General features: G+C 40.4%; 1 protein-coding gene and 1 long non-coding RNA gene across 3 annotated transcripts in view; one reads left to right on the top strand and one right to left on the bottom strand.

Annotated features, from left to right (window-relative positions):
- The window catches only part of Bmpr1b (bone morphogenetic protein receptor type 1B), a 311,257-nt gene extending 292,535 nt beyond the window's left edge, over positions 1 to 18,722 (bottom strand). Inside the window, exon 1 of one of the 2 annotated variants that reach the window (XM_040751701.1) lies at positions 18,690 to 18,722. The gene's annotated coding sequence lies outside the window, so the exon portion shown is untranslated. Of the gene's footprint in view, positions 1 to 18,684 lie in introns of both variants that reach the window. The other variant, XM_040751702.1, reaches the window with a different exon arrangement.
- A 492-nt stretch (positions 18,723 to 19,214) lies between these two features.
- LOC121142176 lies at positions 19,215 to 23,410 on the top strand. Its single transcript, XR_005879155.1, has 3 exons — positions 19,215 to 20,990; positions 21,642 to 21,762; positions 23,211 to 23,410. It is a non-coding gene; the product is annotated as an uncharacterized LOC121142176 (long non-coding RNA).
- The last annotated feature ends 880 nt before the right edge of the window (positions 23,411 to 24,290 follow it).

Genomic DNA, 24,290 nt, shown 5'->3' with positions numbered 1-24,290 from the left:
AAAATAGACATCAGAGAAATCTCAAAATCTGCAACAAATGTTCTTTTACTCACACATTAAAATTTGTCTCTATAAGAAAATGAAAACTATGAGCACATCTATTTCTATCCTGCATTAGCCTACGGTTCCTAGCCTACACACTAGGGTAAGGCAAGGAAATTTTAAGGACTCAAAAAGACGTAAAACTGTGATTCAAAAAATAACAAACGCTTTCATAGAAAGTCTCTCTGAAGCTGAAAACCTGTAACCAAAGTCCTGCCAGAGGCAGGACAAAGGATCAGCACATAGGGGACAAATGAACTTTTATTTAAAAAAATAGAAATGATTTAAAGTTGTATTATGCTATCATTCACAAGAACAAAAAGATAAAAAATATCGAGGCACAATTACAACACTGCATTGTCAAGTTTCTTTGAAGAATATTTCATAAGAAGTCAAATTTTATGACAATATCAGAAGTAACAAAATATGCCACAAAAAGAATGACACCATAAAGATGATAAATGCCCCAAAAGTCACATTTAAGTTCAATGTAGTTTCAACAACAAAAACTTGAAAAGCTTATGATGGAACTTACTGGAAAGAAGAAAGGATCAATAGCCCAGATTTCAAAACAAAACAAAAAGATGTAGAAATGAAGGGACCTGCCCAACCAAGTAGCAGAATTCCAAATAAAATTTTATGAAGACAGTGAAATATTGCAAGGATAGAAAGCAAACCAATGAGTGTCTCATGTGTAGAGAAGAAAGAAAGAATATACTGAGCAGTAATGAAGGAATAATCATTTGGGAACAGACATATTCTAATTTTTCATTTGGAGAGTAGGTTATGTAACGAAATAGGGAATGAACTATTTCTCACACCTCACAACCAAAATTCAATCACAAATGGGTTTAGTACATTAGAAAATTTTATTATAGTGTGGGCAAAGATGACTTAGAGAAGGCACAAGAACACAAACTGTAAGAAAATGAGTCTCTTCCCTGCTTTTCTATACTGTTTCCATGATCATACATTATCTAATAATGAGGTGTTAAAGAACCAAGATGTAACAACATAGTATAAACATATATTCTACATTGTGCAACATCAAGGTGTGTGTTTTCAACCATTTTCATAAGCACGGTCTCATACAAATGCCAATGCTGATATTTTGTCATCTAGACAGCATAAATAATTCTGAGTGAAGTATGAGTTTTCTTTTCAGAATGAGGAATAAGCAGAAATTTACATAGAAAGCTATGCTCCCTGGGGAATTTTTTTGGTATCCCTAGTAGAAAGCAAAACAATGTGACCGTGTTTGCGAACAGAACGATGCAAACATTTACCTAGTTTGTCATCAGTCACAAAGCAAAAGGAGGAAAAGCCAAGAAGGCAGTGAGTGTGAGGGCAGAAGGCACAAGGACCACCAGTTATGAAACAGCCACAAGAATTCTGGAATATTGCTATAAACTTGGTTTGAACATGAAACAAAGGAGTCTTGATTTATTAATAATATACTCCCAAAACATACCCTGCTTTTATTTCATATAATTATGTAAATTGCAAAAAATTATTTTTTTAATAATCTATGCCTCAAAGTTACTTAAAGAGAGGGGGAAACCATAAGAAAAGGCAAATGAAGGCTTCCAATGGGAAAAGTCCAGACTCAAAAGGGCTATTAATTTCTAGCTGTAGTAATAATATTTGAAACAGATGTCTATCTACTTCCAAACTGGATCACAGTGTACACAGTTTAATAAAAGTTTAATTAAGGATCTGCAACAATGTAAACTTGATCATGTCCTGCAACTAAACACTTGTTTAATATTAATGTCTCTTCAAGCTCCAGTAATGCGAAAGTTAACCAGACTTTCCATAACTCATCCAAGAGAAAATGTCATTCACACTAAAAATATACAATTGATCTTATTGTTTAGAAGCAAGCATTTGAAATTAAAATGGAAGGGTCCCAAACTGAGTAAGAGAAGAATGTAAGTCTGTCTCTACTCTTATATTTTTAATTTTGACCTAAGCATATCTACAGCTGGAAACATTTTATAATAAAATGCTTTCTCAATTAATACTAGCTTTGCAAATTTACCTAATTCTGCTTTGCAAAGGCAATGACACACACTCACCAGTAAGGCAAGCTATCGAATGCCCCGACAAAGAACAATAGAAGGCAAGGGCGCACACTTTTTAGACACTCGTTAAATCCTAGGGAAAAGCTGTGCAGCACCTAACTTCCTTGGCACCCTCATTCAACAAATATTGTTTTTATTTTTTAAGTCAATATTTATTTTATTAGAAATATGTTTCCTCAAGATTCTGAAGTATGTTAACATAAACGAAAGTGATTTTTTCTTTAAAATTGTGCATTTATGTTTTTTTCATAACAATACATTTTGATCAGATTCTTCCCCCTCCCAGATCTTCCCCACTTCCTAACCACCCAACTTCACACACCACCCCACCCCACCACCTCCCCACCCCCCAACCCCCCCAAACCCCACCCTGTCCTCCAACCTCCCCAACAACAACAAACAAAACAGGAAAATCAAAACAAACAAAAGACAAAAAATAACAAAACAAAAAGCACACTCAAAAGCACTAGGGAGTCTGTTTTGCATTGCAGACTGCTCTGGGCATGTGACCTGCCTTGCAGCAAGGTCCATACACACAGTGGTGCGCCACAGGAGGAAACTGACATTCTCTGCCTCTGCAGGAATCAATTACAAATAGCTTCTTGGTTAGGGCTGGGACTATGTCTACTTGCCTTTCTCTACGCTGAGATTCTGTCTGGACTGATATTCTTATTCCCATTTTATAAGATAGGACGCAGAGGGGAAAGAACCAGACTACCAACCCAGAGACCCACTTCCAAAAACTGTAAGTCTAGAGATACATTATCAATTCCATAAATTAGAAAGTGCAAATTAGTACAATTCAAGTAATAAAAACTAAAGAAGGCAAGCTACAAAAAAATAAAGATGCTGATGCTGAGCTGAGTGCTGAAACTGTATTACGATGAGGCAAACATGGTGTGTACATACATGCTCGTACAGCAGAGTCTCAGCCATGAAGACTCAAATTATGTCACTTGTAGGAAAACGGATGGAACTGAAAGTTATTAAGTGGAATAAGCCAGGCCCACAGATAAATATCACATTTTCTCTCATATGGGGATTCCAGAAAGCATGACAATATGAAAGAGACAAGCGGAGGGAAAGTGAGGGGACAGGACAGAGGCAGAGGGTGAATATGGACAGTACATGGCATACTTGAATAAAAATGTCTCTGTAACACCCATCCCTCGGCAAGGGTTACAGTGCTGATAATTCTAGAGTGAATTATGACTCAGGCAAGAATAGTAGCATTAGGGAGATTCATGAATGAAGCTATCCATATGGGCATACACATGGGGATGATTTTCTTCATTTGCACTCCAGCTTCTAAGAAATGAATGAACATACAGAGGGAATTAGCTTACTTGTTTCACATTCTTTCTCATTTCTGATTCAAGGGTTTTAGTTTCATCAACCCTAATCCATTTGCCATGGTGGGAAGAAAAAACAAACATTCTTACCATTTCTTTAGAACTCTAATTCCTCCCCTTATCTTATTAAGACGAAAAAAATCACGCAACGCAAATAAGTCCATAGGATTGGGTGGAAACTCCCTTTTTCTTATTAACAGCAAATACTTGTGATGAACTTGCAAGGGACTTTGGCAATTTGTCTCCTCAATTACATTTCAGTTAAACTGATAAGTGTAATTTTCCTGTTAGCACTTGCTGACATTCTAAAAAACATAGAAGCATGCTGGGATTAAAAATTTAGTATGGCTAATTTAGAAAATACCACTGAAATGTAACCCATATAAAATAGGGTTTGCTAAATAAAAAAAAATAGTCTCTCAAAAGGAAATTGCTGATCAACTTGTAGGTAACAAAATATATCAAGTTTCCTGGAAATTTTAAAGAAGTCTATTCATATCAATCCCAGAACAATACAGACACTTAGAATTTAGGAAAATACTATAATGCATGCTAGCTTTTAAATCAGAAAACAATTTAGCTACACAACGAACAAATTCAGTTAAATCTTCATAGTTCTTTTTTAAAGTTTTAAAAGAGAAAACATTATTGAAAGCCATAAGAAGTCAAGAAGGCTGTGGGAAATTACCTATTAGTGATTAAATTAACCATCAAAGAAATTAATTTATTGTATATCCTGACAAGTTCTTTGTATTTTGCCTTGTGAAATTAAAATGAGCTATTATAATATGGATATTATAATCAAACACAAAGACAAATCTGGATCTAATCAAACCTTTTGAGCAACTGCTTTAAAGTTCTTTTTAAAAAAATTCCAAGAAAGAATTATAAAATTAATTATGGCAAAATTATTGCCTCCTCAAGTAAATCATTTGCTACCCTCAAATAAAATGTACATAAGAACATGATTGGAAATGACAACATAATAAGTTTCTCATATAAGAAGTGGAAAAATCTTAGCACTGATAGAAGAACTTAGACAATAGCATGCACTCACTTTGGTCCCTGGAAATTGCAAAACACTGCAGAAAGACAAAGACAAGATAAAGCGGCTAACACGGGCTTTCTCTTATATTTTTGGTTGTGAGCCTAGTCTTTAACGGCTGAGCCATCTCTCCAGCCCTTATGGGCTTTCTCTAAAGAAGCTGTTGCTCTCTAACTGTTAAGTCAGGTGACAGAACAAGAGCATTTCAGACCCAGTGAGCAGCCACTTTCATTTTAGTCCATCAATCTGAGAACCCAGAGCCAATCCCCACTCCACCCGCCTCCCAGTCAAGTTCCCTTGCAACGTGCTGCTTGGCGTCCTCCCTGAAAGAGAGAAGTAAAAGGCTCAAATAAGAGCAATAAATAGCAAAACGTATGATGCTACCTCATCTGTTACTGTGATGAGAAATTACAAAAGCATCATTATTTGACCTGAAAAATGAGAATACAAAGAAGACCTGAATTATATGAGATTACAAAAGTTAAAGTAAAAAATAATCAACTAGTCCTTCCTCATTTTATGGTTACATAATCAAATTATGAAGGGTCACTCGATGCTTTAAATGGCAGGTAAAATTAAAATAAATAAAAGGAAATGCCCTTGACAAGCATTACAAGCCTCCAGAATACACAGGGTCGCAGAGCAGAGGTTACATCGTTAAATCCAGTAACGTGATTTTAGCATAAGCTGGATCATTAGCAAAGCAAATATCAGATTATTTATGCTCAACATAAAGTGATTTTCCATAATGGAAAAATTCTATTTTGGAATCTAAGGAGTCAGTAAGGAAGCTCCCTATCTGTTGGAAATTACCTCGTAACTTCATACATTTTTTACAATATCTATACTTCTTTAGAAAGACAAATGGTGAAAACTTAACCAGAAAAATGCTCTGATTTGGCAGGGTTCCTTTAAGATTGTAAATATTAAGCATTAAAAAGAAACATTAACAGCTTTCTTTTAAGCCTGGAATTCATTTTTAAACTTGCTTTTCATATAGCAAGACTACACATTTAATCTGGTTATTTTGGAATCTAAGGATTTTTTTTAAAAAATTGGACTCTACTATCATAGTCAATAAGCCATATTCTAATATATTTTACAAAAAATAACGGTATAGTGCTTAAATCAAAGAGGGGGTTTCTTTCTGGAAAAGTCCTGTGGAGATATGAAGCAAAGGGGAAGAGCTGACGATAGCTCAGGCAGTGTACAACCAGCCTAGCATGTGGGTCTTCTTTAATTCCATGCCCTGAGGCATGCTGGGAGCAGGTCATAAATGGCCAGCCAGCATTATCTGCAAAGAGAGAAAAGGTATTTACAATATTTGGGGTGAAAAACTTTTTATAGATCTTTACTGAGCTTTTAGTACACACTTTCTATTTCTCAAAACTCAATGTGAGCTCTTTTTCAAGGCAAGAGCTCTTTTCAAGGTATATGTGGAGTATCTCCTTCAAATTAAAGTTCAAAATGGCATTTCATATAAACTGGTCACTTTTAAATGGCTGTCCCTTTCTGCAGTGTTCTATTGTAAGCAAGTTACCTGAATTGTCAGACTTCCAAACTTTATTATACTGAATCTCACACAACACATGGGTGAAATAAAAAAGTGAATTGTACTAAAGAAGTGATGCCCTCACTCTAGAAAACAACCACTGATGCTTCTTTCTGTAGAGAAATGTTACAAAAGTAAAAGGGGCGGCACCATGTAATTTCAAAACCATTTCTTCAAACACTTCCAACATCTTCTTTGACTATTCGTGGTACTCGGGATCAAATCCTGGGCTTCCCACAATCCACAAACAAGGCAGGAATCCTGCTACTGAGCCCAGTCAACAGCCTGGTCCTTCTCTCCTTCTCCACTAGTCTCAGAATACGATTATCCAAACTCTTCTTAAACACTCTTTAATTATTCACGTGTCATTGTACTGTCCCAGCACCTTCCACAGGCTGCCACCACTCCAAACACTGTGAAACAAAATCTCCAACTCACCTCCGGGGCCTTCCTAAGATTAAACTCCCAAGGCCACAGGGCCTGGTGCCAGTAGTCTTTGTGCCGTCAAACTAAGTAACATGTGGGCTCCATGTGAGCCTAGCTTTAGCAGCAGAGACTCTGACGTCAGAATCCATGATCTCCACCTGCTGAAAGTAACTGTGCAGAGATCAGTTCCTCCGTTGCCTGAGAAGACAGTAACCCGTCTTCAGTGGAATTGTTGCACAATGGCTACAATGGCATCTCTTTTCCCTCTCTCTACCATAGTTCTCCATGTTTTACTGCTCCGTGTTGTAATTACTCCTTGCCAATCTGGCAGTTCTCTGAGATTATTCATGCTAATGCATAAGGTCGCTGAAGAATTGGGCAAGCATGATGGGGCGAAACTGGCTTTGATTTTGTTATGGAGTAATCATTTATAGTAAATTAAAAATCATGTAGTACGCAGATGGAAAAATGAATCGATATAACCCACTCAATAGTTTTTGAAATCCCAAAGTTCTACCACAAAAGTTATTAAAGAGAAGTTAGTCATCAGTTTTTAATGAACACTCACTGAAGAAGCAAAGTCCAAAAACAAAATGTAATACCCTGACAAGAAAACTGCAAGGAGGGCGGGGCTGGAAGTGGTCTTTACAAATGCTGGAGAAGAGGAAATATAGATTCAATTTTCCAGCTCTGCAAAAGATACTAAGGTTTTCCACTAGGTGGAACGCCAAGTCAGCGGGACAACCAGTAAGAGTTCCAAACCTTTACAGCCTATTAGCGGAAGACGCCAAGGCTCAAACTGGAACGCTATAGTGTGATTGTACTTTTCAGGATAATAAGCCTTGGTTATCATAAAAGAGAAGCATAAAACTAACCTCTGAGATGTTGCATTACTATGTTCTTATATCCCCCAAAGCACATGGACATCACTTCACAGCACAAACATGGTTCTCCTCTTGTTTAAATCCAGAGTTCGAGCCCAAGTGATAGCGCGATGGTAGAGGACTTGCCTAGCACAGACTCTGCATTTCGCATCCCCCTCCAAGCACAACCAGTCATAACCTAGGGAAACCAAGCAGTCAGCAAGATGGAAATTGTGTCAGGTTGCAATGCTGACTGCAGCTCTATTCCAGCACAGCCTCTTACTCCAAACTTAGCTGAATGAAGAAAAAAAAGTAACCAGAAACAGGAAAAAGCAAAGCAGATGAATGAAATGATCCACTGGACCACAAGAAGTAAAACAAGAAAGATCTTTACATCTAGAGAGGTAAAGGCTGCAAGGTAACACAGCAGATGCAAAACTACACACTGAAGAATGAGCAAAGTCAGAACAGGCAAAGTCAGAGCTAAGGAATCGTTGCTCCCTTCAGTGGATTTATCAGACTGTCTACTTTAATTGAAGACTAAAATGCAAAGCTAAGAAATGAGATAAGCTAAACAGTACTAACCAGTTCCAAGAATACACACATGGTTTCAGTAACACTAGACCACCTTCTTTTAGACTGAGGGAAACTAAGACATTTGTAGACAATATTAATTTTTATAAGTGAAATCATGGAAGCCAGGCATACTGACACACACCTGTAACTATAAAACAGGGAAATGGATACAAGAGGATCAGGAGTTCAAGACCACCTGGGTTACATGAAGCCCCATTTCAAATAAAATTGAAATAGAATTAAGATGACTTGGTGGGCAGTGTTTATCACACACACGAGGCTCTGAGATTGGATGCCCAGAGTCCTCATAAAGTCTGATGTGTTAACACAAGTCTATAGTCCCAAAACTCCATGGTGAGATGGGAGGTCAGGATGGGACAGTCCACAGAATCGCAAGAGCCAGCTAGCTTGGCATACACCGCTTCAAATAAAGGACCCTGTCTCAAACAAAGTGAAAAGTGATGACATTCAGGTTGTCTATTGACTTACATATGTGCATCATGGTACACCACACACACATACACGCACATCTGCAAACACCAATCCTAGCCTTCCCTAACATATCCCCTGATGACATCACCTAAAGATGGAGCAACGAACTAAATCAATTTCACACTTCATCGAGGTTCTCAACAATGTCTCATTTTGCCTTCCATATACAGTCTATTTATGTTCTGCATAATTTCTTGGTAGTCTATAATCTGCAAATCTAAACATATCTTTTCTTCAAAGCAAGGCTCAATTATCTCTTCCACACTCTTTGATTTACAATACATAACATCAGGCTCATTCATATGGCATAAATATTTAACTCCATTTGTGATGAAGGCATTATTCACAAGCTCCAGATATAAAATATTATTGTTAAACTACATTATACCTTCCAGGTTTTGAAGAAGTAAGCCAAAGCGGGGGGGGAGGGGCTAGAGACTCATGCTAAGCCAAGATACATGCTAGGAAATTTGAAGAAAAATGATTATGAATGCATAATCATAACTTTCAAATCACAAGCTTAAATGCTTGAAGTTTCAAATAAATGAGAGATCAAGAAGTTTTTATGAAGTCTGTATGGCATCATTTATGTAGCTTTTTATAGACCAGGCAACAATGAGAAGAATATATTTAGGTATTTACAAAATACAATGAATGCATTTGTCATTGCTGGCCTCTTTGACCTGAGAACAAGTTCCTGTGAACATTTAAAATACAGATATTTCATTTGAAAATTCTGAATAAAATTATATAATCAAGTGAGTTTATAACAAAAGGATGTACATCCTCCACTATTACCTCATATCCTTAGGGAATTAAGAATGTGCCTACTAAATATCAAAACACCAATCAGTTAAAGAGGAGTATGACAAGGGGAAAAACTGAGTATTCTGGGTAAAAGTTAATGTTTTAATTTTCTATGACTAGGGGAAAGGGTATTAATGGAGAATTGGGCTCCCTGGTTAAACACAAAAGCAAGACAAAGACAGAGAGGGGAAAGGAAGGGAAAGAATCAAGGTGGGGATGTGCACAGAAAAAAAAAATATTGCTCATACATTCTAGGATTTAGGAAAAATACTGTAACTCCAAAATCCCAACAGTGGCACATAAAATCAATACTCTGCTTTTTGGTTTTTTGTTTTTTTTTTTTTTGGTTTTGTTTTTTGTTTTTTGTTTTTGTTTTTGTTTTTTTGGTTTTTTGGTTTTACGAGACAGGGTTTCTCTGTATTGTTTTGGAGGCTGTTGGTCCAACCTGGCCTCGAACTCACAGAGATCCGCCTGCCTCTGCCTCTGCCTCCCGAGTGCTGGGATTAAAGGCGTGCGCCACCACCGCCCGGCTAATACTCTGTTTTTTAAAGGCTGGTTTTATCCTTAAACGGCTAAATCTGAAGTAGTCGAAAGAGGAAGACATTGTTAGAGTCTTCATGCCAGGCATACAAAACATATACTGCACAATTATCACTGAGGAGAAACAAAATAAGAAAAACTGGAAATCTGGGGTTTAAAAGCAATTTTGAATTTTCTTTTCATGGTTTTGTAAAACAGTAATTAAAAGAGTATAAAAGAAATGTAACACACCCAATATTTGATGAACCTAAAATATACAATGTATCAAGGCAATATAGTACAGGAAGTTTTAGATTAGTTGCCATTTGTACCAATAAAAATCCCTTGCTTTTCACCAAAACTTACATCTATAAAGCAGGTTTGGGAGAAGTTAAGTTGGATATATGGTCCTCTCAGCTCTAACAGAGAATGTTCACAAGATAAAATTGAGTCTATGTTTTAGAATTAAGAATGCCTTAAACCTCTAAATTGAAGGAGGATGAATTATTTCATAAATATGCATAATTGTGATGTAGGAAATGCCTAATTTGCCTACAAAAATCTCTAGGGTTTGATGACTAAGACAAGGAGTGTATCAGGCCCATGGAGAATTACTAAGAAAAACATAATCAAACTTAAATGCTACAGAATAAAGATCATTTTCCAAATTGATTCCAGAAACAGCTCCTAGGTAAATGTCCCTAAAAAGCTAATTTAATTCAATTAAACAACGGAGCACGGTTTTCCTCTGCACAGAGAGCTAAAATATTTTTATTTAGTACAGATGTTAAAGATAAGTATTTAAAGGAGTGATTGATTTGATCAAGAGAAACGAAAGCTCAAAGCTGTTCGCTGAGGACTGGACTGAAAATGGTTTTGTAAGCAGGTATGTTTCAGCTGTTACAGCATCCATCATTTGTTAAATATACAAAGTAAAACTCATATTGTTTCATATATGGAGGGTTGTTATTATGAACTGTCATATAAACAAACTCTGTATTATTTAAAATCCAGTATTATTTCCTAAGATTATAGATAAGGCAGAAAGTTTATATTATTAGAAGTCTCCCTCAAATATGCAGTGAAGAGAACAGATTTACCATCTAAAAATTAGGTACAAGCCAAGGACCTGAGCTGGATCCTCAGAAACCCATGTAAAATGGAAAAAAAAATGCTGGGGTGTGGCACTTCATGCCTGTAATTTCAGTGCTGGCAGAGACAGAAGGAATGATGGGGCTTGCTGACCAGCCAGTCTAGTCTAACAAGCCAGCTCCCAAGTTTTGTAAAAGACCGTGTCTCATAATAATAATAACAACAACAACAATGTGTAGAACAATCAAGGAAAATATTTGATGTCCACCTCTGACCTCTACACTATGTGTTCATACATACGTGAACTCCACGGGCACACACACAAACACACACACACACACACAGTAGTAGTTACTTTTATTTTGGAATAATATGAGTTTCCCTACTAACTTTTCTTAGCTAATCTCCCTATACAAGTTGACTAGCAGACACTCAGGATGAGTAAGTAATGCCTTCATAGCAGTCTGGCTGTGGGTTCTTTCTAATCCATCTGGCTGTTGGCTTCAACAGCAAAATGACTCACAAAAAAATGAAGCAACCTGAGGTCACCTACTCCAGGTCCTTTAAACAGAGCAGCCAACTTCTCACGGGGTGGTTCCAATTTCTGAGAACACTTAAAATGAGGGAGAAACTTACTCTAGATTCACCGTCACAATCCATATTGTCTCTAGTTTCAGAACTGACCAAGGAAGGAAGGAAGGAAGGAAGCTCTTTTGAAATGTAGATTCCCAGTCACATCAAGTCCAGAAAGCCCTCATCTTGAGTTGGAAATGTATAAACAGATTCAAGTTTAAAAAAGATGCAAAGGAAACAAAAGTACATTAGACTCCCTATTCTGTAAAGACCCAAAATGTTAACAGTGTCTCCTTCTGTACAGAAAAAGACATGATTCAAAGGGACTTTGATAAAATAAAAGATCTACATGATTTAGGTAATTAATTCCTGCACTCTCGCAGCATGCAAGAATCTCTGCATTTTCATGAGTTACTTATGCAGTGGAGTTATTGTCTACTTTAATTTTCTTCTCCATGCCTATTAAGCTTTTCAAAATATCCTCATTTTAAAAAAACACGCAGTAGATGAAAAATATGACTTAATTTTCATATTATATATTAAGTGTGTTTCAAAAACACCTACACTGATAGAGAATGCTGTTGCCAATGTACACTTAACTGAAAAAACAAGCAACATAGTCAGGCATGGTGGCACATGCCTTTAATCCCAGCACTGGGGAAGCCGAGGCAGGTGTGTTTGAGGCCAGAGTGGTCCACAGAATGAGCTCCAGGACAGCCAGGACTACATGGAGAAACCTTTTCTCGAAAAACAAAAACAGAAGAGGATGAGCGGGAGGGGAGGAAATATAATCAACAAAGTGTACATAATCTTCGTTTGAAGATGCATTAGGCATTAAAAAACTTTAAGGGACACACAAACATAAAACTTTAAATTTTATGTACTTAATATGAAGAAAATGATTTTTCTTTCTTTCCTTTTTTCTTTATTCTTTTTGTCTTTTCTTTTTTTTAAAGATTTATTTATTTATTACATATACACCAGATTGAATTGTAGATGGTTGTGAGCCACCATGTCGTTGCTGGGAATTGAACTCAAGACCTCTGGAAGAGCAGTCAGTGCTCTTAACCTCTGAGCCATCTCTCCAGGCCCCTCTTTTTGTCTTTTCTTAAGACAGGATCTCACATAGTAGCCATGACTGGCCCAGAACTCAGAGATTTGCCTTCCTCTGCTTCCTCATTGTCGGGATTAAAACTGTGAGCCACCATACCAGGCAAGAAATTCATTTTCTTAACGCTAATCTGCAACTTCGAATTTTCCTGCATAGAAGATTTATCAGATGTGTCATTAGGAAAAGCTTCTAACATCAATACACTTCCAGGCTGCATCACAGATGCAAGTTCCTGACAGCTGCTTACACATGCCCCTGATCTTGAGTTCCTCCTGTGCTCACACAAATGTACCACCCACCCTGCTTCTCTCTTCCATCATAGCATATTTCATTCACCCTACTAGGAAACCTTGTATTCAGTGTTTCCAGCCCCTTCCCTAGTGCACATTCCAAACAAGAGTCAAAGACTAGCTTTTGTGTATCCATACTGCTTAACCCAGCCCTAAGCAATGACTATAAATATGCACTGTATTCCTGGATGAAAAGTGAGAAGCAACATACATACATAAAAAGAAGAGTCTATTAACTACCAAGTTTAAAGCAGTAGAAAGGTTGGCAGTGAAGTATCTATATAATAACAGGCTCATGAGCCGGTGTGGCAAGGATAACACTATCATGTGGGAGAGAAAGCAGCTGTCCACTTGAGGTAAGGGGGGCAGGGCAACCGCTCTACTCAATCCAAGCAGATTCCTAGAGAAAGAGACCTGCAGAAACCACGTAAACAGAAAACAGGATCTTCCTTCACACAGCTTCTCTCTCAGAAACGGAGAAGGCTGTGCTTATAAACTACAACCTAACAAGCTGGGCGTGGCGACGCCAAGGACAGTAGAGCAAAGCAAAGCACTCAAGGAGACCAGAATCTAAACCCCAAGGAGAACAGTGACCTCCGGTACAGGCAATCCAAGCGCTCAAGGAGACCAGAATCCAAACCCCAAGGAGAACAGTGACCTCCGGTACAGGCAGTCCAAGCGCTCGAGGAGACCAGAATCCAAACCCCAAGGAGAACAGTGACCTCCGGTGCAGGCAGCCCAAGATAACGGAGCAGGGAAGGAACCAAGAGAACAGGTGACTTCACTCTGCACCCTCCCTGGCCCTGGGGGCTCCAGCTGAGCTTCCCGGCAATCCTTGTCCCCTGAAATCAGGGTGCTCCAGGTTATCTTCTTGAGCCAAGAGCCTGAAGTAGAAGGACTGAGCGTGGTTGCGGCCAGGCAGGCAGAGAGGATGGACCCCTGACATAAAAGCCAGTGGGAATGTCCACACACTTTTGACAAAGCTGAGGAAGACAGAAAGGATACCAGACAGGTACGGAAGGGACATACGGCCAACTGGAAATTATCCAAAGCAGTGGCAGAAGAGCTTCATATGCAAAAGAATGAGGTGAAAACCACATTGCTTAGGATTGCCATTGAGTCCTTCACTGCAGTCTGTAACGAGAGAAATAGCTCCAGGGTAAGCCAGCTGTGTGGTGGCTACAGTGTTGGGCAATGGCAGAGGAGCAGCTTCTTCTAAAGAGCTGACAATTTAGTGCCTTTTATAGGTGGCTGTAAAGTATATTAGTTAGATAAAACACACCGATTCCTACTCAGAGATTAATCTGGACAAAGCCATGATCATTACTGGCTTCCTTGGAATCACTGTAGAGTCATTAATCATCAAGTTAACTAGTGACAGATGTTTCTGTACTTATTTAAATCCCTATCTATCTAAACGTTATAAAAATGACTCAAATGTTTATCTCAATATAGCCAGGCAAGAAATGTTACAGACATACATACATTGAATTGTACCTTTCTTTTCCTTTAGCCAACAAGCAAATACAACTTCAGGGGGAAAACAATCCCAAGGCGACTTTGTATCTACTAAAGCTGTAGCTACATACAAACATTTATTGAAAAAGGAGGGACAGTAAAATCAGATGAATTAAGTACCCAGCATTATTAACTGTCTCTGCCTGCCTACTCACAATCAGTGCTCTGCAAAGGGCTGAGATTTGATGGTGAAGTCCATATCTCACAGTTCAGGCAGTCCTTCAAGAAGCTTCCTAAATTTTCAAAGTTGGCAGAAAACAATGCCTCTCACACCCTACTGGAGGACTTCTGCCTTGCTTTCCTTCCTCTGCAGCCTACCTTACCACAAACAAAGTGAGGATGCAAAGGTTTCCTCTCCTGTATCCCTTCCAAAAAGAGTCACATGTCCTGACGACTGTTCCAGCATCATCCATAGCGCTGAGCACATGCCATATTTCCCAGGATGCACCGTGTTTCCGCAAACACCAAGCATGCAACCAAGAGCTATCGGATGACGATAACAGGGTTACATCTGGAAGTTGTGAGAAGGGACTGAAGTCTGACATTTGAAAGACATGTCTGGTTGGGAGTGGGGCTTAGTACTAAGCACTTGCCTAATGTACTCCGGGTAATAGATTCATTCCCCAACACTAGAAGAAAAATGGAGGGACCATGATGAATTAACGCAATGATCCTCCTATTCAGTGACAAGGATGCTTCATCAGTGACTCCTGGCTCCATCCTTTGCCAGCCTCTCAGCAATCTCACCACAGATCCTCCCACATCATCTCACAGCAGACACTCTTTTCCTCACTAGACAGATGTGCTATGTCATATCTGTCCAGTTCTCCAGCAACCTCCACAGTGCTCAAGAAAATGTACTCTGAATCAAATGCTTCGTGCATTCCATCTGAATTCATCCCCTTTCTTTCCCATAGTTTCTGGCCAGTGTGTACTTTTCTCTCCTGAATCCTTGGGGTTGGCTTTCTTGTGACCAGAAATGTACTTGGACCACCTGATTCTAGGCTGTGCCCTCATTCCTGTCACATGACCCTGACTTTCCCAGTGGCAACTTTCATTACCGGAAATGACTTGTGTTTATGTAACCCATTCTCTTCCTTCTCTAGAGCCCAAGTTCAATGACAAGGATCATGTTTCTCTTATGCCTACGATGTCTCTGAAGTGTGTAACAGTGAGACGCCCAGAGCAGGCACATAGATCTTTAAGTGAAAACAAAGGTAACCAAGACATATATATATGAAAAAGGATATGAGCATATAAAGTGAAAAGATACCATAGAAATGTGAAAAAACTGCCTGGTATAAATTATACACCATCATTTTCATCTTACCATAGATGAACATGAAAAATACTCAAAAGTAACATCATAAATATCCCTCTATCCATTCCTAAGTCTCCATACACTTCTTTCCAATTTTTTGGAGGTTTGTTTGAGTTTGATGTTGTTGAAACAGGACCTTGCTGTGCAACCCTGGGTAGTCTGAAACTCACTACTTAGACCAGGATGGTCTCAAATCCTCCTGCCTCTGCATCCTGAGTGCTAGGATTATAGGCATGTACCACCACATGTTTTTCAACCATAATGTTCCAGGTAAGTTACAGGTGAAACAGATGGATTTTCTGGGAATTAAACTGAAGGCCCCCTGGTTGAAAACAACAAACCTCAAAAGTAGCCAATAATATGACCCAACCCTTCTTTTCCCTCCGTTGCCCTATCCACTTTAAACACATATACAAAGCAAAATTGCAGTCATGGGAGAAAAAAATGCACATGCTGCAAGCTTAAATAATCTTTGCAGGGGGAAAAAAATCTCCTGCCCAATATGGCACTGTGAGCCGCATGCAGAACGATGCCTACCACATAAAATCAACTGAGAAGTCAATGTTCTATAGTACAAGTGATCCTCAGTTATTACAAGTCATTAAGTTTCATGTATGTCTTTAATTAGTTGACATGAAAAGAAACCCTTAGAATTACAGGTAGATTTATCCATGTCTATGGAAGGAATCAAGATGAGTGCCCTCCCCAGACAAATGGCTTCACTACCTGCTTGTCAAGCTCCTCAGGCCTCATCTTCTTCATTTCTTAATACTAATTTATGATGATGAGAGTCTCCAGACACACTTATTTATGAATCAATGACCTGCTCTTCTTCTACACTTACCTGTTTTCCCTGATCTACTGAATCTACCAAGAGTCAAAGTGAAAGAGAACTAATTGTTCTTCGTGAAGTGTTTGAGTATCCATCAGATAGCAGGCACTGTAGCTGGCATCTAAAACCCAGAAAGGCCCACTACAATGAAATAACTGCATAGCAAGAGAAAGCTAAGCACACAGTTGCAGCAGAGAGGTGGGTATTACGAGAGATGCAACAAGAAACTTGATAGACAGAGAAGAAAAGAAAGAAAGCTCCTGATGGGTTTGAGTGGGTAACACAAAATTTGGATGATAAATATTAATCAAGTGCTTAAGAAGAGTATTGTCGGGGTTCCTATGCATACCAAGAGATGAGCATGATTTTAAACTGCCCCGTGTTTTCAAAGGAATAGCAAAACCAACATTTGCTATAATGAAAATACTTTACTGGATTGTCTCATAGTTTTCAAAGTTTATGAGGAAAACTTTAAGCTAATACCTTTTAATAAATAATGTGCAACATCTGAAACCTTTCGGGAGACTTTTAAACAGACCATGAGTTGCTCCAATGGTGATTTAAAAAAAGTTCCTCGGGGACAATAATAATCAGACTACCCTGCCCAACGACACACTGACAGCACCTGGAGCAAGGTGGCAAGGGTTCGATAAACAGTGTGACTCACGAGCATGGCATAAGTCAGGATTTTTAACTCGCCAAAGACCAGCATTTGAGTTTCAATTCGCAAATCGGTGCTACCAAACTTCAGCAGCCCCTCACACGTGTGCAATGAGATCACATCAACTTGCCTCCCGTGACCAAAAGGAAAGGGTGGTTTTTTTTCTAAACGGTAATTCAGATTGGACAAATAACACACTGTACCCAGCTCTGTAGCCCCGGGCCATATTTTTGGTAAAAACAAAGGTACACTATGCAGGACTAAAGAAAACTGAGAACAGGAGCAATTAGTTTCAAGCTAAGGTTTTCACTGCTATGATTTGCTTGTAACACACAAACTTTTTTGGGGTGTCACACAATGATCCAAGTGTGTCACAACTCACATATTTCACTAACATGTAATATCCTTGACAACATTCTCGTAATGAGAATTCGCCTAAGAAATTTTTATTGATCCCTGGAATGTCTCGTGTTTTTTAAATTACTGACAAATCCTTCCTATTTTCTTTGCAGTTAGACATAATTTTCCTTGATCAGTCGAGTGTAAAAAGCAAAAAAGTACCAACATGAAATTGCTTTTTCTTAAAATACCAATGTCCCCGTAGACAGAGAACATTTCCCTTAACTTCCTCAAAACAATAATTGGAGAAGTTGCGACCAAGATCCCAAAACTATACGTAAGAAAACTAGAGACTTGGCCTCAAGTTAAGACAGCAAGAGGTTTCCACACCAAGGGCTTCTTTCAAATTATTTTCAAATGCTCTTCAGCTGAACTCCCTCCTAACTGGTGCAGCCTTTTGTTTTTCCAGAACTCAGGGACCTTCTCTCAGGTGGTTCCGCGTCCCTGCAGATACGTCTGGAACCTTCTGTTCCTGGGCTCTCTCCTTGTGTTTTGTTTCACTGGCACCTTTGTGGCCGCTCACAGCCACTGACCTCACCTTGGTGGAAGGTGACTAAGAAAAGAGCAGTCCTTAATAACTCGAGGAAGCCGCAAGGTCCCCATTCAGAACAGCGAGCACACAGTCTCCTTGGAGAGGCTCAAAGAAACAAGATACCTGCCGCCCCGCACAACTTCCGGAGGGTCTTTCTCCAATGTCAGAAGCCCTCGCCCTGCAGGGGACGGATGGGCACAGCGTGGAGCCACTCCGGGACGGGAGGAAAGGGGTGCCGGGGCGAGGGAGCAAAGTCAGCCGTTAAGTGAGGGACCGCGCTGGGGACACCCGCAGGAGAGGAGAGGACGCAGGGGATGGAGTGACGGCGGGCTGGGGAGAACGCGATGGGGACTGGAGGCTGTGGCTGTCCCCTGAGCGCGGTGGCTCTCCGAGCGGGTCCCGGGAGCGAGTGAGGCAGGTGGCTGGTCTCGAGCTGGGCGCCCTGCTGTGTCCCCAGCGCTCGCGGCCCCGGCGCGCCCCGCTGTCCCGGTTGCCCCGCTCCGGGAGGAGCACGTGTCCCGCCCCGATCGCCGCACAAAGCGCGGGCTGCCCCGGGGGGGGGACCCCCAGCTCGCCCTCAGCACCCCCGGAGCGCACCTTACCCGCCGCCGCGCCCGGGGCCCGCGTCCTCCGCGCCAGCACTCCGCGCACCACGCCGGCAACTTCTGCTGCCGCCGCCGCCGCAGTTCCTTTCCCTCCTCCCGCTCCGCCGCCGCCGCCGCCGCCGCCGCCGCTGGAATTTTTCTCACTCTCCCTCTGCAGCTCCCACTAGTGACTGCAGACTGCGAGCCAAGCACTTAGCGCAGGGATTACGCGGCCCGGCGCCTGGAGCGGCCCCAGCCACCTCCAGACCCGTCCTTCTCAGAGCATCCCAGGCGGTGCAGCGGACAAGCGTCCCCGGCTGGTCCAAAAGCCTCCGCCACACGCCCCCTTCAGCTTCCAGAAACAAAGCGCTTGCGAGCAGCGCTGAACCGGACGAGCTGGGAAGGACTCCAGGAGGCAGAGTGCGGTGAACTTCAACTTCTTCGGGGCCAGCGACACTTTGGAGAAGTTATGGAAACATTGGTCACACACCTCATAAAGGCGCGGGTGGGGGGGGAGCAACATCAAATTAGATTTGCAGTCTCGGGTGAGGCCTTAGAAATCTGGAGGCATACAGTTGGGCTTCCTAGGAAATTGAAAATTTTCCTTGCACAGATATTTTGGAACTGTAAACAATGAAAAAAAATGACCCAGAAATTCCATTTGCCTTTGATGATATTTTACAGTTTGGCTTGGGAAAGTATTTAACATCTTTTCTTTGTGGTCTCCTGGATAAGTCTACAAGTGTTTCGACACTTCGAGAAATAAATACAAAGCGAGGTGATTCAGATTCTCCGAAGATTTGGGGAGCATAGCTAATGTCTTTCAAGTCAGCCATTTGCCAACTGTTTCCCAGGGTGATAGTTCATGGATTCCAAGTATCCTTTCTTCCTGATGTCTTTCGGGTGCCCATTTTTCCCACCATAATTTGTTTCCTCATTTTGTAATATTTTTATTCCAAATATATTGAGCAGCCTCACTAGCCTTTGTTAGCAGTGTGATTTAAGTATTACATTATGTCCCTCTGTAGTCCTTTTCTTACAATTTTCTTATTATTATCTACTTAATTCTTACCATTTGACTTCACCCCTTTTGTTCTGAAGTTGTTCCCACTGAATCAGGCATTAAATAAAAAAATATTTTTGTCTATAAATAAGAGAACAAATCCAGGTGGCTATTACATATTTACTTCATACAGGTCGCTCTTAGGAGCAAGTGAGGCTCCTGGTGTTAAATAATGAGCTGGTATATTGTGAGCACATTTCTCCTGGAATGACAGTATCAGGGGCCCAGGGAATCTGCCTGCCCCATTGTTTATCTGTGGTAACCTTCCTGAAGTCATACTGCAAGAGGCAAGTTGTGTAGGAAGTTTTCTACATGGGGGATTTGCTTGTTGATGTCTCCTTTCCTTACTGGGCCACTGCTCTGGTCCCAGGTGCCAGTATTTACAGCTGAGAGGCTTCAAGGTGGAACTCATTCGGAGTCCTCCAACATAGCTTCATTCCTTCCCCTGCTATGTCTTCTCTGTCTTCTTTCCAAGCTGTAAGTATCTAACCATCGTACTTGTCTTTTTCATCATTTCCAACTCTTGACCTTAGTTTTAAAGAGGAAAGAAACTTAACTAGATCTACTCTCTGTGATATAGGAATTACTAGAAACCTTTACTTGATAGGTGCATAAGATTCTCCCTTAGAAATTCTGTCCTTATAAGCTGTAGTTAAATAAGTTGGACATTATAGGGAAAGGTACTTGACAACTCCAAATCAGAAGGAAAGCCCTCTGTGGGTCTTCTGATCAAGAAGGAGTCCTTTAAAAAAGTCTCTGACTGGAAGAAAAGAAGGAGAGAGCTCCATTAGCCATGTTTAGGGAGGACCCTAGAAAAACAGTACTTCGAGGGGCAGCAACAGTGTCCACAGAGCAAGCCATTCGTGATCAGCTTCAAAGAACCGTGGCAAGCCAGGTACATCCTTCCTTCTTCAAACTCATAATAAAGATAATCCCTTCTAAAAACTGAACATTAGAAATATATCATTTAGTGAAAGAACACATAGCTTTTAGTGTGCAGAGATTCTCAGGGTGTGTGTAGGAAAAGGAATGACCTTGGATAGGCTAATGAGATACAGCTTTGCTTTCTAGATGAAGATGCAGAATGGGAGTGTTGTTAATGGAACTTTTTCAGGCAATCATTTGGAGATACCTGAACAGGCAGGAGCAAGAGGGCATAATTTATCAAGACAGTTGTATCAAGAATGAAGATCTGGACCAGGACAATAGCTGTCTGCAAGATCACTAGAGACCTTGAAGGATGCATCCAACAAGAGGTAGTGACCCTCTACAATGCTCTCAAAGCAATAGAGAGCACTGAGGAGAGGAGAGAGGGTCTTTATTGGTGACAGGACAAATTTGAGCCAAGTGAAGATTTCCTTTTGCCTCTAGTTATAAAAAGACAGCAGGACATCACCACCACTGGCTGTTAAACTATTTGCAGATGCACTTCTTACTAAGGAAGACATTTGTCCAGGAACACTGGAATTAACTAAGAAATCTCATACAGGAAAAACTGAACAGACCTAAGGCGGGATAACATAAGCTTCCATACTTTCAGCTCCCCTGTGTCCTATAACCTTCCCTTTCGAGATTATAAATGCCTTCCACAATTAATATAAATCCAAGCCATAGTGTGTGAGTAACATCCTAAAGCGCATCCTTTCTCGAGATTTATTTTTGTCTTTAATTATTCGTATGCCTGTGTGTCTGTGTGTGGGCATATGCACATGAGTGAAGGTGCCTGCAGAGGTGCTTAGATTATCCCATTCTTGAGTGGATAATGCCTAATGTGGATGCTGGAAGTCCAACTCAGGTCCTCTGAAAGAGCAGGATGCCTTCTTAACCATCCAGCCCTCTCTCCTACCCCTGCGCTTTTGAACTATTATATTTCTAACCATGAAATGAAAGTGTGAATCTTGTTTTAGGAACCAGATGCAGGAAATATTTCGACAGAAGGAAGAACCTTTTTCCTGGCTCCTCCTTTCTTCTAGGATAGCCTATCAGTCCTGCTACAGTACATTGCCTTCATGTGTGCAACATAGAAAGGTAAGCCTCGCAATGGCTGTAGTACTTAAGTCCTTGCTCGTTCATTCATAGGAGAGTGTGTGACTGTGCAATGTATAGGTAGCTTCTATAACTGAAGCAAAGGTTATAGCTCATTCCAGGCACACTGCTAAGTAGATCAGATTCATCAGTCAACGGAAGCCTCGTGGCAAGTCAGCGTTATTTTCCTGCCACTTTACAAAAGAGGAAAGCAAGGCAGACAGACGCTTGATGCCATCCCCAAGGCCAGGCTAGAGTGTAGGAGAGGGAGAGTTGGAGACCAGACAGTCTGGCTACAGCACCTTAGTCTCAATCAATGCTCCGACTGCCTCCAGAACAGAGGGGACATTTTTCAAGTATCCAGTGGCCAGACATGAACAGGAAAAGCCTAAGATTGTGAAACTAAGACAGCGTATGAGTTTGATCTGATGAAGGAGGGAATACAAGGGTGGAAAACAAGGACACTGAGGTGCATGTCATCCAGTCACAGGCCTTCCCTGGCTTCTCAGTGGCAGCAGTCTAGGGTAGTGGCCAGGGATGCAGGGAAAGGCACGAGCAGCTTCAGGGTCCCCTCTGGGATGCACTGGAGCGGCTCCGGTGGGTCCTCTGCCCTTCCTGAGAATTCTCTTCCTGCTTTACACCGCTCTCTTCTGGTGTTTCATTCAAAATCTCTTTGTGACTCCCCAAAATAGGTATTTTTAGCTCAAAATTTGATTCTGTTTTTATGTATTATAACAGATTTCATGATAAGGCAGAGGGAGTTCATGCTCAGAACCATTGATGAGTTATGTGAGAGAGAACTTCAGTAGGGAGAGACAATTCAAAAGGACTCCAAGTCCCACTGGTATTTTATGGTTATGTATCCCCACATAAATAGTATGAAATATTTTAAGCAAGAACATCAATTAAACTAAATCTGCTATTTTATATGTAATATGTAAAAGATTAATATTAATTATAAATGGCGATTGTTTATCTGATATATAGTAATTTGAATTGGTGTATTATAATTCACTCTGAAAAATGTATCAGTGACAGTCTTAAAATACTCATCCAATATGCTCTTGTGCTCTGGTGCGCATTCTGTATTTCCCCTCATTTCTATAAAATCACTACTGAAATAAATAAGTACTTAAAACCGTCATCCAATTACTGTTGCATTCTAAAAATCTTTGCTATTTTCTTCTGATATCATTTGATTTCATATAAAGTAACCTCAATTACACACTAATAAATAGCATAGAATTTATAGTCCTATGACAAATTAGTCTGTCTTAAAGAAAACTAGAATTCTGCATTTGAAATAGAAGTAAACCATGACCTATGGGAAAAAATGTGAAATAGAAATACAAAAGTAATTCTGTTTTCTTTGAAATTGCATTTGGATAAAATGTCATTTTGGTAGTGCTATTTTTAAAGCACCCTTCCTCCGTTTCTTTTCTGTTTTTCAGCCTGAGGTGGGGTTGCCCAGACTGAGCTTGAACCCACCTTCTTCCAGCTCTGCCTCCTGGGATTGCAGGCATTTACCACCACGCCCAGCCCTTTCGTCTTTTTCAATTTCTAAAAGCCAGGTTGTTGGTTTTTTTTTTTTCCTGGACCATGATGATCCCTACACCTACATAATTCCTAAAAGTGGAGAATTAGGGAAAAAGTCTGTAACAAAACTAATAAAAAGTAATTCTTACATCTGTTTCTTTTGAATCTCTTGTCCCTGATGACTTTTTCCTTCTCTGGTGATTGCCAGTTTGGAATGTGTCCACGTTCTCCCTGACTCACAGTATATTTACAATGTGCTCCTAGGGAAGAAGTATACAGAGCAGTTTCCTCCTGAGCTGGAAAAATGGAAGCCAAGAAGCAACAGATACACAGGGACAGCAGTCCTCTGCTTATGCCACTTGAAAAGGATGGGGTTTTGAGTCTTACTAACTAAAACCCGTTCTTTCTGCCAAGTATTTCCAAATTAATGGAAGTGTTTGAAAGTTGGGGGATTCAACCTCTGAGACAGAGGAATAAATTCAAAATGCTTTAAGAGCTGGACCTGGTGCCATGAGCCTGTAATCCTAGCTACCCCAAAGCCTAAGGTGAGAGAATCAAAGGTTCAAAGCCAGCCTGGGCAACATAATGATAACCAGTATCAAAGGAGGAAAACTGGAAAGGCTTGGGTCAAAACTCAGTACAGGTTAGATCCCTGGCCTAACATGTTACAAGACCCTGCTTTCAAGCCCTGATATTAAAGGACTTTAACACAGCGCCAGCCCTAGAGAATGATTGTTGTGGAATAATCTTTTTGTACACTGTAAAGATGTGTCACTCTGGTTGGGTTAATAAAAAAATCTGAATGACCAATAGCTAGGCAGGATTTCCAGGTACAAAGGACGCTGGGAAGAAGGGCAGAGTCACAAGGAGATGCAGCGGAAGCAGAACATGTAAGAGATGAGGTAACAAGCCATGAGCCATGTGGCAGTGCGTAAATTAATAGAAACAGGTTAATTTATTAGAGATAGTTAGAAACTGACCTAAGCTATCCACTG

The sequence above is a fragment of the Mesocricetus auratus genome, unplaced genomic scaffold, assembly GCF_017639785.1.
Source record: "Mesocricetus auratus isolate SY011 unplaced genomic scaffold, BCM_Maur_2.0 Super-Scaffold_100009, whole genome shotgun sequence".
Classification (NCBI taxonomy): Eukaryota; Metazoa; Chordata; class Mammalia; order Rodentia; family Cricetidae; genus Mesocricetus; species Mesocricetus auratus.
The sequence above is the reverse complement of the archived record's forward strand: the minus strand, read 5'-3'. Positions and strand labels throughout refer to the sequence as shown.